The following is a 14204-nucleotide window of genomic DNA, read 5'->3' as shown; positions in this document are numbered from 1 at the left end:
ACGGCTTACTAATTTATTGTAAATATAGTTTGTGAAATGATGCTTTACTTCTAGTTCTACTTGGATTTTGAAGGTTTAAAATTCCCTCCTATTTTGAATGGCGTAGTCCATAGATGGTTGACACGTAGAGAGCCAACAAGATGTTTCAATAAAAATTGTGAATAGTTATTCTGATATTCATTGTAATATGATTGTTTTATTAAAATGAGGAGTGATTAAAGATTCATTCAACTATAATTTTTATAAAAATCATATTTATCCAAGAATATATTCACTATTTAGAATTCAAATTTGATCTGCATGATGAAAATTCATTACAATATGTATTTGACGTCTTCAAATAATAAATTTATAATATTGATTCATTAATTTATGTAATTTCTCTATTATTTACAGATGAAAATAAATGTTGAAGTTAAAATGACCACGTGATTATTTCAGCCAATCATATCAAACTAGATTCGTAGTGGTCGGTGCTCCGTGTATGTACTCGCGTAAAGTGTTTTTAATGGGTGGTTAATGTTTTTGAAATGCTAAATAAACAGAAAAAGACTAAGGTAAATTAATTAATAAACTTAAATCTATCTTTTAAAATGTATAGAATTAGTTTATTATTAAGGTATTCAATACGTTTCTCATCTCATAGAAAATAACTGTATTGTATCTTCGTGCCGTGTCATGTACGGCTCTTGAAAAATTAATTTACTTTACCCAGTTTTATGATTCTGTTTTGTTTTGACATAATTATATTCAATATATTCATATAGCTCTATTTATTTCATAAACTTTAGAATTTGTACTTTTGCTAGAAACAAGTCAATTAAAGTTCCTGGATAATTGAATATAGTTTAACCTAGTAATCCAATGTTCGATCTACTAAGGTTAAGTTTCGGCAACCAAACATAGCCTACACCCTGTCAATAAAATTTATTCATTTGATGTAAACAATTATACATTTTTATTTTTGTTGACGGATAATTCTTATCTATCACTAAATACATTATCTGAAAAGTAGGTTATCTTTCCAAATACCAATGAATATTACTTCACTAGTTCCAACTAATTAACCTATTAGTAAAACTGAGTTCATTGAATTCAATTGAATAATTTCACAAATATTCTCCAATAAAATCTCTTATTCTTTCACTTTATAATGATGCAGATAGTTTAGTTGAAGATGAAAAATGAACAATACTTTAGACTTCAATTTTTATTGACCTTGAAACATTGATAACTGTCTTATTGAATTTGACTATGAAAACTTTTCAATATATGCGTGAACAAACTAAAGTTTTGGAAATTTTAATTTCTTGACGTAAATTAGGAAGGTATTTAGGCTTCAAGCCTTGGGATTATCATTTCGGTAAAGTTAGCCAAACATTGCTTTTCAAACTGAATATCATAACATTGGTTTCTTCAGTTTCAGTAAGCATTCTTATTCAATAGAATTACAGATAATTGTCCTAGTGGTAAGTTAAGCTAGGTAAGCCTACTTAATTCAACTCATCAAAACGATGGAATAAATTCAAAAGGAACACCAATTACAAACATTTTTAGCACTGTATACAAGCATAGTCTAGAGAAAATAAAGAATAAGGAGATATACCAGGACGTTTTTCGCAAATTTCAATGTCTAAGTTGATAATTGTAGGCTGTATATTTTTCCGTGAAGCTATTGGATGCAGGTAGTCTCTCATACTGTGCCTTTCTTACACTCTCACTTCAAAAAAACTGTAATAATTGATGGTAAACAATAATAATTGATTTAGCAAAAAATCGTCTTTAAATTTGAAACATAATCAACATATACTTTCTTCAATAGGATAGATATGTAGGAATTCTTCTTTAGGCTTATACTTATTTTGTGAGCTGCTAATTTATTTGACTTGTACGAGAACATAATAAATCCTATCATGTTATGCAAATTTCTCAAGCTGCTAATGCAGCTTTGTAATTTGAAGTTTTATGCCATGGAGTAAAGATACCTTTAAATCTCAGATACTTGTAGGTATTATTATACTACTAATTTTTTTATACTAACTTGAGTCTTACTTCAACCACAACCCCAAACTCTGAATGCTTAGTCATTAACTCAATCTGGTTAGTTCATTAAATAGTGAACAATGTCTAATACTGAATTAGTCCAGTGATTCAGAAAAATTTTCAACAAAGTTAATACTGAATAAATGTTTGAAATTGATGGATTATGTCTTTATGTCAATGAAATGGGTGCTAAGTTCATTCTACAATCTAAAATATTGCACGCCTTTAAAACGGAATAAAATCAAATGTACCCCTAAATTTAAAAAAGTGTAAGCTGATATAAATCAGGTTTTATCGTATCCTAGGATTTTAATTTTAAAGTAATTGGAATAAAAATAAATTTCTATCATTAGTTTAAACTATTGAAGTTCATTCATTTCAACAATCTAGTATAAAATTGAAAAAATAGCGTGTCGAGTTTAAAAAATAACTTGAGAAGTTTGTAGCATGTTCTATTTGACCTAATTCTAAAATCTTAATAATTATAGTAGGCTAATATTTTTTAAAACCTCTCATTGGGCATATTTATGAATTTACAAAGTAGAACGTCAAGCCATTGTATTCTAGTAGTGTTCAAAAATATTTGAATAGTATCAATACATTTAAATTTCAACATTTTAGTGTTAACTGGTGATTTCTACAAATACCTCAAATTAAGAAATTTTAATGTTGATTATTCCTTTTTATAGCAATATATTTTTATAGATATGAGGACAGTATCGTCTTTGATTACTAGAATATATAGATGCATTCGTTATATGGGTAATTTAGGGTTTTAAAGTCCTTTAATTAGATCAAGTTTTTAAAAGTCTTTATTTAGACTATGTGGTTTACCTTTTTATTCAGTTTTTTTTTTCAAGGGATTTTATTGTTGAAATAGTAATTTTAACTAAAGTTAATTTATTTTATTTTTTTATCAATTTATTTAAATTTAATTTATTCTTTACGTTCATGTTACCTTTTTTATTTTACCTTTACGTTCCAGTCCATTGATCAAATAATCCTTTTGGACAGGCCTATATTTTTAGTAATTTTGTTATTAAAAATATGTCAACAATCATATCTTTAGCAATTTAAATTTTAGACACATCTTATTCTGTGTCGTAATTAAGGGTTGCTGTCAAATAATTTAAATTGATACCATAGTATTACTTTGCAGGGGATATTCAAAGCTCTGTCTCTATTGCATATGAAACAGGTAATTTGATACCAGCAATTAATTGTTACTTGTCTGAGTACTGTAACCCTATAATTGTGTTAGTGATCCCTAGTCTTTCTTCTATCAGTTCTTTACCTTTTGTTCACTCCTCCACATTCAGTTTGTAAAGTATTGATTCCTGAGCTGCAGTAGACGCCTTCAATTTACATTTCTTAAGGCTGTTTGTTTGCGATAGAATTTCAAGGCCTTTCTTTGCATTTTAGAGAGAGCTGAAAGTTGAAAGGCCTCTAGATTTTCGTGAACTCTTCAATATTCGAATGTTTTTTCTCACATTCCTCTACGATTGTCGTAGCTTACTTCACTTTTAAAATTCGGTTATTAGGATGTAATGATTTGAATTATATTATTCTACATATTTCCTGTATTATTCAGTATTGAATTTTAATTCTTATCTCATTGATAAGTTATAAATTGTCATAAAAAATTTTGACCAAAATATATTTATAAAAGTATAGATCAAACAGATGAATAAGGCAATTCAAATGAATGATAATTATGTTAAAATTGTACACATGAAATTCTAAGCTTATCTTGGACTTTCTCACCTATAAATTTGTAAGGAAAATAGCACCACGACTACCGTATTATTTATGTACCAATGTTATTTACATTAGTGTCATTTGCATTGTAATTGTAAATGTAAAGAAGAATGATAAGATATTTTTCTTGTTACTGTATAACCAACTAAAAAAAATGTCAACATTCAATTCTGATTTCACATTTTTGCACATATTACATATCACATCTAATAATCAAATATTAAATAATATCTCCAATATAATAATATTTAAATAATCTATATTTTAGACATATTATTTGTTTATCTCAATGATTGTGAATTAATTTATTCACGTATTTATAATATAACAATATTGATATTCTTATTGATTATTTCATTTTCAAGTGTTGAAGTCATGATCTTCAAGTCTCTATTTTAATTCAACTTTTCAAGAGAGAGGTTCAAGCTTTACATTAAACTTTTTATTTGTATCTTTCGCGAATTAAAAAAATGAATTCATTTTAACAATGTCTCTTTAATTCCCGCAAAAATTCAACTATTGATTTCTGTTTTCGAAAGACCATGTATAATATCAATAAGGGCCGGTTTCCGAGCTCGGGATTTAGCCAAGTCCTAGACTTTAAACAGCTGGAGTCAGAAAATTGGTTTTCCAAAACGGGGCGTAGTCGCAGTCATTGTCATAGTCACGTTTGAATTAAATTTCGAAAAAATTGAACACAAAATAAAATAGTGTAAAGTTTCAGCTATTTTGAATTATTTAGGGATGTCTAATTTCGTCAAGGAAAAACGTTTCCAATTATAGAAATGAGAAAATAAAAACTACGACTACTGTTATAAAAGCTGCTGCAACTACGCCCCGTTTTGGAAAGCTTATTTTCTCCAGATGTTTAAAGCCTAGGACTTAGCTGAATCCCGAGCTCGGAAACCGGCTCTAAATGTTGTAATTGATATAAAATAATTTTGTACCTATTGGTAATTTTTTGGCAGAATAAAAGCAGCTAATTTTTTTAATTTGCTTTGTATACCTCCCGCTTCGTAAACTTATTTTTGAAGTCAATAAATTAGAAACTGAAATTCGTTAGATATGATGTTGAGGACAAGGAAATACAGTGTGCTACTATCAGCTTGCCCACAACATTTTAGTTTACTGATAACTTTCCGTTTGTAGTTGTATCACGATCCTTGACTTGAATGTGTTTTCAGTATTAAATTGCTCAGAAAAGTGTGTTAAGTTAGAATATCAGGACATAATTTATCATAGTAGGCTACTGCACTGATTTATTACAGTTCGACTGTAGTAAGAACTTATTATAAGACTTACCATATGAACGATGCCCCTATAGTGAGGTACACGTTATAATAGCAGTATTTAATTAACGTTGGTGTTGCTATCCTTGTCTATCATTCCACAGATAGCTCTTTCCTTTTCTAGTTCCAAGATCGTACTTCAACAATGTAGAAATATAATTAACAAAATCTTTAATTTCAATTATGAAAATTTATCATTAAATCATTGAAAAATAGATTTCCTTGATGAGTAAAATATAATTGATTATTTTTAACAATAATGAACAGTTAATATTACATCAGATATACCGGTATCAGCTATCCTTTATAGAAGGCAGTGACAAGGCAGAGAATCGGCAACACTGTTCTCCTATCTTTCTCTACTGCCATTATAACATAATGTAAACCTAACTAATTGACCGAGCGAAGTGAGGTCTAAGATTCAAGTCGACGGTTTGGCATTTCTCTTGATGTTTAAATGTTTATATGTTGCGCATTTACGGCGAAACGCGGTAATAGATTTTCATGAAATTTTATAGGTATGTTCCTTTTTTAATTGCGCGTCGACGTATATACAAAGTTTTTGGAAATTTTGCATTTCAAGGATAATATAAAAGGAAAAAGGAACCTCCTTCATACGTCAATATTAGAGTAAAAATCTGGTGTGGCGCACTCACACAACTTTCCTTGCCGTTATGAAAATTTATCACCTGACGCTAGTGCTCCCGCGCATCTCAAGTCTACTATTCAAATATTCAAAGATCTAAGCCAGCTGGTGACAGGACTATAAGCCTGGAGACACACGAGGTCTGCTATTTATTTATTCCATAAAAACATAGAAAGGCTCACAGACAAACTCCAGTACGAGCCTTAATGACACATTTGATAGTGTAACGTTACAATTAAAAAAAAAAAATAATAGAAAAGAAAAAAATATCGCAATTCATTAAATATTCACAATTCAGTAGGCTATAACTAATAAGATTAGAAGAGAACGATATATTGGTCAGATTCAGAAAGTTAGTAAAAGGGTATAGGATGAAAAATATTTAAATAAAAAGAAAGAAGAAACAGTTGAAAAAAAGGAGAGTTAGTAGAGCTCAAAAATAATAATTTATTCATCAATTGAGCAGCATAATTTTTCACAAGATTTTTTGAATGTATTGAAGCGGTCATAGAAGGGGTCAAGGAATGGGTTTAGTTTATTGTATAATCTCATTGTTCTATTCAGGTAGGAATTGAAATGGTGAACGGTTCTGACAAACGGTATCTGAAATAGCATATTAAGTCTTGGTCTATTGCATGGAACATGGAAATTTAACAAATTGATGAAATCTGGCATGAATATATTATTATTCAGAATGTCATATAATAACATTAATGCTCTAATGGATCTTCTGGTTTTTAATTTTTGGACTTTAAATGTTGACCTTAAGGTTTCGGTGGAAAAAGCTATTGGACAAAATGTATTATACGTTTTGAAATAAAGATACCTCAATAACTTATTTTGAATAATCTCTAAATCATTTATGGCAGTGCTCTGTGATGGCTCCCAAACAAGTGCTGCATACTCTAGCTTGCTCCTCACTGTTGCATTATAAATATTCAATATGACCTCACATCTAGTGAAGGGCTTACAATTTCGAAAGAGAAACCCTAGTGATCTATTAGCCGAAATCATGACATGAGCCAAATGATCCCTGTATTCAAGTGCTGGGTCCATCAAGACTCCCAGGTCTCTCATACTCGTTACCCTGTCCAGAAAAGTATCATTTATTTTATAACTATATTGTCTGGGATTCTTTTGGCGGGTAAAGATCATGAACTTGGTTTTTGAAATATTGATTTCTAATTTATTCAATTCACACCACCTCTGAACACCGTCCAACTCCCGCTGCAAGAAGACACAATCATGAATACTAGCTATAGGCCTGAAGAGCTTAACATCATCAGCAAACAGCAGAATACGGGACTTTTCAATGTAATCAGGAAGATCATTTATTAACAATAAAAACAATAATGGGCCAAGATTTGATCCCTGAGGGACACCTGATGTGTTGGTGAAATCAAGAGACCTCTGATTATTAAATAATACATAAGATTTCCTATCAACGAGATAACTTTTAAAAAATGTAATTAGACTCTCAGACAGTCCGAAACCTTTCATCTTATTTAAAAGTACTGTGAAACTTACTGTATCAAATGCTTTTTTATAATCTAAGTAAATTACATCGACTCACTATGAAGAGATAGTAATTACATTACTATCTCTTCATAGTGAATGATTTAATAGAATCAACAGTTTGCAATTGAAATAATAACATTTTCTCGAATTTCGAGCTTATTTTTAATTTTAGGTGAAAATGTTACTGAACATTAATTGTAGAGATTCTCATGCTCGATCTTTTCCACTCGAAATTTTTTGTTTAAATTGTATCTGAAGCCTGATAATTGGGAATCTAAAATCAAACTTTGCATAGATGGGGCGGAACTCCTGAAATTTCTACAGATATGGGACTTGTGGCAGTTGATATAGCTCAACAATGACTATTTTAGGTATGAATTTGATTAAAATCGTTGGAGCCATTTTCGAGAAAATTGCGAAAAACCCTGTTTTTGACAACATTTTTGCCATTTTAGCCGCCATCTTGAATTGCATTTCATCGAAATTGTTCGTGTCGGACACACACACACACATACCAATACCCAAAAACCACTTTTTTGGGCTCAGGGGACCTCGAAACGTATAGAAATTTACAAATTGGGGTACCTTAATTTTTTTCGGAAAGCAATACTTTCCTTACCTATGGTAATAGGGCAAGGAAAGTAAAAATCAGACTTTAGAATTATCATAAATCAGCTGACAAGTGATTACACAGATGTGTGGAGAAGCCAGTCTGTTGCTGCTTTTCCATAAGGCCTATAGTTTCAATTAGGTACTTGTGGATGAGAATACTGCGTGAGGTCTACTGTTCACAGAACTACTAGTAATAATTACTATTAAATGAAAATCCAAATTAGATGCTGTAATTCACCCCGAAGACTTCTGCTACTGCAAATAATATTGACAACAGGGTAAACAGCTAGATGGAAATTCGATGAGCGCTACTATTAAACAATTATTTGTCAGCCCGGGAATCGAACCCAATACGTTCTAATTTCGATCACTAATAATTATTGTACTGCACTCTTTAGGTGGATGCCCACATACCAGTATCAGTGTACATGTCCGGTACAGTGAAAATAAAATTTCCTTTAGTTCTAATGGAGCATTCATACTCGCTAGACCGGACTGAGTGTGAATATTCCAATTAGAACTCAAGAGAATAATATTTTCACTGTACCGGCGTCACCTAAACGTTTACTGATAAATGTGAATCCACCTATTTCAATATGAAATATTGGGGATCTAGGATATTTACGTAGTTGAACGGCATAATTATTGTTGATTTTATACAAATCAATGTTAGTATTGATTAAATATTGACAATTGATGTAAATAAAATTTATTATATAATATTTAATATTATGAGGACAACTCATTATAACTGTATTTGCAATTAAAACATCTCTCAAATCTTTAGGAGTTTAGTAGTCTATTCTATTATTTTACAAAGGCGACTTTCTAGAAGTATTTTAAGCCTAGGTGATGATGATGGGATGAATGATAATACAATGACGGTAGAGTTATGAATGAATACAAATTATAGTCTTACTATTTTCAACCGAATTTATTATTGATGTTGGTTAATTACTATGTGACTTACTACTTTGAATTGGTTCGTCCTTTCCTTTTACTTTTTTGTGAACAACCTGATTTATTTGATAATTATTCATTTATTCTGCATACTCTTAGTTCAACCTTATATAATTTTTATCATGTATCCAATGTTCGAAATTAATTTTATTTTACTATTTATGTTAGTTACTGTGTGACTAGTTTAAATTGACTTGTCCTCTCATTTTACTTGAATTTTTTGTGAACAACCTGTTTCATTTGATAATTATTCATTTATTCTGTATACTCTTAGTTCAACCTAATATAATTTTTATCATGTATCCAATGTTTGAATTCGAAATGTATTTTATTTTACTATTTATGTTGATTAGTTACTGTGTGACTTAATAGTTTAAATTGACTCGTCCTTTCATTTTTTATTTTTGAACAACCTGATTCATTTGATAATTCGTTTATTCTCCATCCTCTTAGTTCATCATTAATAGAATTTGCATCATGTATCTAATGATTTCGTTGTTGTTTTTTTGTAGGTTTTCAAGTGATATTTGAACTACCAAGCCGATCCTGTATATAACGTAATTCATTCACTACCACCCTAGTAATCCAGTTTTGAGTGTGTGCGAAGATTAAACGTGTAGCCTCCTCCGTGTTTGTAGAGGTAAAACAATAAATTATTATCTTTATCACAGAGAAAATATAGAATAAAAGGATATCCCATGGTATAGAACGACCTATATCACGGGAAATCTACTTATGCTATCGTTTATCTATGTCTTTATTCAATAAGAAATAGTAAACTGTATTTAGAACTCCATAATTTCTACTGTTTTTGTATAATCTATCAAGTTGTCTATTATTCAAAATTGTTTATTTTTGTGTTTTATTTTGTAAACTTTTTAAGAATTAGAATTGAGAATTAAGAATTTTTTATTGTCACAAACAAAATTGCATAGACAAAAGTCACTTGACATAAATTCATAAATCTTTTCTTGAAGAGAGTAAAATTTGATTTGATTTGAAGTATTGAATATTATAGAGTTCATGAAACATAAATCTTTCAATCAGATTCAACAGATACCGTATTCAATTTACGTTTTTTTATTAATTTATTATTTTTGAATAACAAATACAATAAAGTGTTATGTATCTGTGAAACTATTTTGATATGAACTTGGTTTGTTGATGATAGTAAATTCTCTGTCTGAAAATTGTGGAAGCGTTAGGCCTATCAGAATCCAATTACCGCTAGTCATAAATTTCTAGATTGAATTGCTTTTTCATGTGTGCTGTAAGTGTGCATTCATTTGGAATGCTATGCTATTGTGTAATTTACCTCAAACCGACAGTATTGGTAGAATTTGTAGCATTTTTTCGTATTTATAGGGAAAGTTGACTGTTTGAAGTGAATTTTAGAAAGTGATCTTGTTTGGATCAGAATATATTATTTTTAGAAATAGAAAAAGGATATTTTATCCTACTATTAGATGACAAACTACTGCTTGTATGAGACAGCAGACAGAAATTGTAAAATTCTTTTAACATAGAAATTGACTATTATTGTGATGAAGCTCCACTTTTGTCTATTATTTTTGTCAAATGAACTGATCCTACCCTTGTTTTGGATGAAGTTTCTCTCTTATAGTCCTGTCTTAGTTCGGGGTAGGGAAAATCTATTTATTAAATTGTTGTTGTATTTTTTTCAATTTAATGCTGATAGTGAATGTTTTTGTGATTTTTCTGGCTTCAAATTTATCAAGTTTTTTAATATTTTTCAATTTATTAATGCATTTTCAAGTGTAATAATAATTTGTTTCATCTTTCTGATCAACCGAGATACAAATTTTTTATTATAATGTATATTTTGACTGTAAATTTTTGTGATCTTTATAAAAGTGTTTTCATAACCTCATTTGAACTATTTTTATCAAAATTAGGGAGAGGAACAGTTTTGGGTTTATCCTGTTGATTCTCTCCCAATCATTAATTTGATGTTGTGATTAAGAAATGTAATGTACCTATCGAAACCACCTTTCCATAAATAATATACTCCGTAGATTTCTATTGAATCAAATCAAATTTAACTAGTTTGAAACCATGAAATGCAAGATGCAACAACACTATTTTCGAATTTTCATGGTATGCCTGCATAGCATGTCAGAATTACAAATACAAGATTTAATAATAATAATAATAATAATAATAATATTTATTCGACCAATCAACATACATTGTACAAAATATTTCAGAAAAAAAACACTCTTAACTCTTAACTGGTGTAGCAAACACCGTTGCATGCACAATATACATTGTATATCAAAGTCTTAATGAAACCCCCAAGGTAATCCTGTGTGGGGCCCTTCTTCATACTTTTATTCACAATAGAAAAAAAATGAAATGAAATGAGTAAAAAATCAAATGAAAATATGGTCATACTTGGATATTACACATAAATTTAAAAACTAAAATTTTGAAAAAAAATACCAGAGAAAAAGTATTGAACATAAAAAATATAAAATCATAAAGCAATTGAACAGGATTTTGTGCGGGCAGCACATTCTTAGTGATCATTAGTATTATTCAGTTAACAGAAAAAGCCATGTAAATTAAAGGTGCTATGACACAATAATTACACAAAATTACATATGGAATTCACATTTTCAAGCATATGATAACAGTTGATACAAACATGTAAATATCGACCTTAGATTATGGAATACTCTTATAGAAATAATTGAATATCATCAATTTTTACTGTGTTTTTTGTTGTCATATTTCAATCGTATCAATTTTTTATTAAATTGCTATCGTTGTTTCATACTATGTTTCTGGTTATTATATTCTTGTGTAGTAGCATTTGCTCTCACTTCTTGTAAGTTGTTGGTTTTCAACTTCATATTTGTGTAAATTAGCATTGCGAATCTTCAAATTTTTTGTAATTTTGTTCCCATTCTGTTTTTCCAACAGTTCTTCACCATGTATTCTCTGTTTCCATCTATATAGAAACATTAATCTTGTATCAATTCAGAAAATGTTGTTCTATTTTTGTACAACTGTCCACAATATTGAAAGTAATTCAGATGTTTTCAATTTTCTATGATACACTATAATGATCGATAATATTGAGCTCTGCTTACTTAGTAAATTGGTAAAAGAGTTTAGAATCTTATAATCTTTGTAAATTATTACATAGTTAATAAATTTGATGCGATTAGCTTCCTATTGTAAGTTTCACCTTTCACTTGGAAAACATTTGTTATAGTTTTCAAAATTCATTGAAATCATCAGTTTATTATCATTTTGTCCATTTCATAAAACTATTACTCATTTGTTATATTGCAAAAGTCTCTATATTTTGAGACGCGACCTCTGACCTCCTGGGTGAAGGTTGCCTGTTTATTGATAGAGTACCATTCTGTTGAGAGAAAAAAATGTAAACAATGCATTGAAAATTGATGATTGAAAAAATTCCGGTTGAAATTTGTGAGATGTAAAATTATATGAAACATTTTTTATATTTGTGATTATGAATTACTTTGAAGAATCATCATCTCAAATGAATGACATTTTTAGAATTTACTGTATTATACTTTGAATAGTGCTTTAAAAGTGCTATACTATTTCACCCCTTTACCGTGATTGAAATGGAAGAAAATTGATTTTACTCTGTCAAATGAATTCTGAAAATATAAAATTTTATAACTTTCAGAAGTCTTCTATTATACCTAATGGAAATGTGTTGAAAAGATCATTTCTTATCTGTAACTTTGAAGAAAAGATAGTTGAAAATGATCGTAAATAAATCAATTAAGAACCATCTATCTAGAATGAGAATTGAATTGATATAATTAACCAATATCTAGAATTTAGAATTCAACCCAGAATTGAGAACCATTTCAATTTAGATAGTTTCTAGATTTATTAGAAAATTGAGCTGCTTAGAATGACTTGTTTAAGATGACATGAACTCATTTGTTGCACTTTCGTAAATCCAATTCATATAATATACAATATATAATATAGTATCTATCATTATCTGACTCATTATATACTCATTTTCATTGATTATTTTCAATGGTCACTGGTTTAATCGGACGTCTAACAGTCATTTCAGTTGAATCATATTCTATATGATCCAGCATAGTAATTTAAGGTGATACTTACTCCATTGAAATGTAATAATTATTGGTTTTTAATAATTTTGTTTTTATAACTTTGCAGACCAGTTCAAAAAACAAAAAAGTGGATGCTAAAACAGGAAAAGAAGAGATGGAACCATGGGCCACGGATGAGGTCAGTGCTTCAATAATTTAAATGATATATTTATTTTACTTTTTCTTTTTCAATACAAAAATAATTATGATTGAAGATCAGGTACAAAATGCCTTGTCTGAGATTTTGATGCAGTAGTCTTTAAATTCAGTTACTGTCCCAATATTTCCACCACTCAGTTATTGAAAGAAAGGCATTTGTTGGGAAATTTTTGGAAACTGAAAAAAGGCCGGGTAGGTTGGTCTAGTGGTAAGGAGCGTTACCAATTTCGGTCTGCTAGCACCGCCTGGTTCGTGGGTTCGAATCCTGCCGATGTCATGGATGTTTGATTATCTCATCAATCCACCAACGTACTTTCCATTACCCACGTAAATCAAATAGTTCATGTGGGCAATATCCGCAATAAATAATTAAAATAAGTACCAAAATTACTAAATAAGTTCACTCGCCAAAAAGTATGTATACTTTCCACTTTGCTGAGTGTGCTTCCAATTTCGATTTCCGAGGGGACGAACAGAACGGTCAGGTAGGTCTATAATGTAGATTCCAGCTCGCTATCAACTTTCTATATCTATTTCAAAGACTCAAAGTCCCGGTTGCACAAAAGCCTGTTGAATTTCAACCGTGATTAAATTCCACGAGAGCCAATTAGAGAAGCCTTCTTTTTGAAAAAGTCTTCTCTGATTGGTCATGATTAAATTTTAGTAGCTGGACCCGAAAGTTTTCATCATTGCAAAGCTGTTTAGTGGACAGATCTTCACCGCGACTTACTCGTTCTGTTTGCACCTTAACGCCAGGTTGAAAAAGGTAAAATCTACTGCACGTTGCTCTGCAGGATACATTTATGATCATAGAGATAACTAATAGATACCAATTAAAACTAAAACTAATCATCTCTTCATAACCTGTAGACTGTGTTTTTACCTGAATTGTATTTGCATATTAATAAATACTATAAAAGAAAACTCGGGTCGCCGCCAACCCGTCTCCCCGACAACTAAGCTCCTCGCAATTTTGACCATAGGCGTCAGCCGATCCCCTAGCAAAATATACCATTGCCGTCAATTATTCTCCCAGACAGTTGATCCCCTACTAGAACGAAGGAGCTTGGTTGTCGGCGACAACCA

The sequence above is a fragment of the Nilaparvata lugens genome, chromosome 4 (assembly GCF_014356525.2).
Source record: "Nilaparvata lugens isolate BPH chromosome 4, ASM1435652v1, whole genome shotgun sequence".
Classification (NCBI taxonomy): domain Eukaryota; kingdom Metazoa; phylum Arthropoda; class Insecta; order Hemiptera; family Delphacidae; genus Nilaparvata; species Nilaparvata lugens.
This window is presented reverse-complemented; position numbering follows the sequence as displayed.